This window comes from Morus notabilis, unplaced genomic scaffold (genome assembly GCF_000414095.1).
Source record: "Morus notabilis unplaced genomic scaffold, ASM41409v2 Scaffold78, whole genome shotgun sequence".
NCBI classification, from domain to species: domain Eukaryota; kingdom Viridiplantae; phylum Streptophyta; class Magnoliopsida; order Rosales; family Moraceae; genus Morus; species Morus notabilis.
Window position 1 is genome coordinate 2,094,220 of NW_010367622.1, and position 2,585 is coordinate 2,096,804.

The following is a 2,585-nucleotide window of genomic DNA, read 5'->3' on the forward strand; positions in this document are numbered from 1 at the left end:
TCTTTCTTTTTTTTTTTTTTTTTTTTTTTTTTTTTTTTTTAAAAAGTCTACGTCAGAACAAACTTGACAATTCATAATTCATCTTTTCTTTTTATGGTTTTTTTTTTCGCTTATCCTTTTTATGCTTATTTATTATCTGTTATTTTGCTGAATTCTTTGGGCCTTTCTCAGTGGGTAGAGAACACCTACAAGCGCAGGTTTTTGAAAAGTCGGATCATATTATTATAGGTTAATTGCATAAATGGTCTTTCAGGTTGATTTTTAATTTCATTTTAGTCCTTAACTTTTCAAACGTCACACAGTCCTTGAGATTATATTTTGTTTCAGTTTCAATCTTTCTGTTAACTTTTATTTTTGTTGAATTGAAAATTTTAGTACCGACCGAGACAAAGGGTTTGACTTGAGGTTTTATTTTGTTTCAGTTAGTCCTTGAGCTAACAAAGGGACCGAAACTAAAATAAAGTAAAACCTTAAGGATCAACTATGAGACCTTTTAAAAGTCAGTGACTAAAGTGGGATTGAGGGTAAACCTCGAGACAAATTGTGAGATTAACCCATTATTATCACTGATACCCTTAAACTTTAGGGTATTCTCAATTTGCCTCATAAACTTTAAAAACTCTCATTTTATACCCTGAATTTTGAATTATTTTCACTTAAGCGCTTCTGTTGCAATTTCTTTCAAAAACATGTAGGAAAAAAAAGACAAAGAGAATAATAAAGTCACGTGGTCTTTTTGTTTGGATTTTTGTTTAAAAAAATAGATAAAAATCACATGACAACACTTAACTCCCTCTTTTCTTGTCTAATTTAAAAATAAAAAAAAAAAAAAAAAAAAAAAAAAAAAAAAATAAAAAAAAAAAAAAAAAAAAAAAAAAAAAAAAAAAAACTTATAACAGAAGGGGTTAAGTGAGAATAAGGGAGGAAGGAAATAGGCCAGATTAAGAAGGAAATAAAAATTAAAGAGAATGAGGGAAATAGGCCAAGATTTAAGGGGAATAAAAATTAATAGGCCAAAATTGTAGAAAAGTTAGTAAATAGGCAAATTTGAGGTAAATCTGGATTTACAACCACATAAATTTCTAAAAATACCCTAGATGAGAATGGCACAGTCAAAACCCTACTCTTTGTCATACTCGTCTCTCTCTCTTCACTCTCTTTACACGGTAAACCCAGGATTTACGTGGTAAATTCATAATTTACTAAGATAACTTCACTTGACGTTTTATAATGAAAAGGCTATAAATTGTGATGGTAAACCTAGGATTTACATGGTAAATTTATGATCTATCAAGATAACTTCACTTGGAACTTTATAATGAAAAGGTTATCAAGTTTAATGGTAAATCTAAGATTTACCAAGATAATTTCACTTGAAATCTTATAAGGAAAAGGTTATCAGTTTTAATGGTAAACCCAGGATTCACGTAGTAAATTTAGGTTTACCAAGATAACTTAACTTGGAATCTTATAATGAAAAGGTTATCAAGTTTAAGAGTAAACCCATGATTTACGTGTAAATTTAGAATTTACCAAGATAACTTCACTTGGAACTTTATAATGAAAAGTTTATCAACTTTAATGGTAAACTCAAGATTTACATGGTAAATCCAAGATTTACCAAGTTAACTTCACTTGGAATCTTATAAGGAAAATGTTATCGACTATAATAGTAAACTCAAAATTTACGTCAGGATTTACTAAGATAACGTTACTTATAACCTTATAATGAAAAGGTTATCAACTTTAATGATAAAGTGTAGTAAATTCAGAATTTACTAAGATAACTTCACTTGGAACCTTATAAAGAAAATGTTATCAACTTTAATGGTAAACCCATGATTTACGTAATAAATTTAGGATTTACCAAGTTAACTTTACTTGGAACCTTATAAAGAAAATGTTATCAACTTTAATGGTAAACCCACGATTTACATAGTAAATCTAGGATTTACCAAGTTAACTTTACTTGGAACCTTATAATGAAAAGACTGTAAATTGTGATGATAAACTCAGAATTTACGAAAAATGAAAAATGAAAAATAGAAAAAAAATGGTAAATTTGGAAAATGATAAATTAAACACATAAAATGGCCTATTAATTTCTATAAGATAGTAAATTGGCTATTTACTTCCGTAACTTTAAAATTTTGGCCTATTTTTTACAATTTTCTAAAAAATTAATAGGCCAAAGTTCAAAATTAGTTGGGGCCCGTTTAGTTCGCTGGTTTAAGTTTTTAATTTTAGTTGAGATGCATTTTATGTGAGAATTTTTTACTGTAGTAAAAAAGTTAAATATGACTATTTTTGAGAGATTTTTACTGTAATAAAACTTGAATCGATACCGTTCACTTCGCTGATTTGAGTTTAGAATTCGAGTTGAGATGTGAGTTTATATGAGAGCTTTTTACTGTAGCAAAAAAGTTAAATGTGATTGTTTGTGAGAACTTTTTACTGTAGTACATGGTAAATTTACCAGTAAGGCCAAATCCAACGGTGTTGTGTGGTTAGATTTCATGTGGGTCCCATTAAAATATAACTAAAAGTTACAAAATGAAGCACCCGATTTCCTCTCTTGATGATCC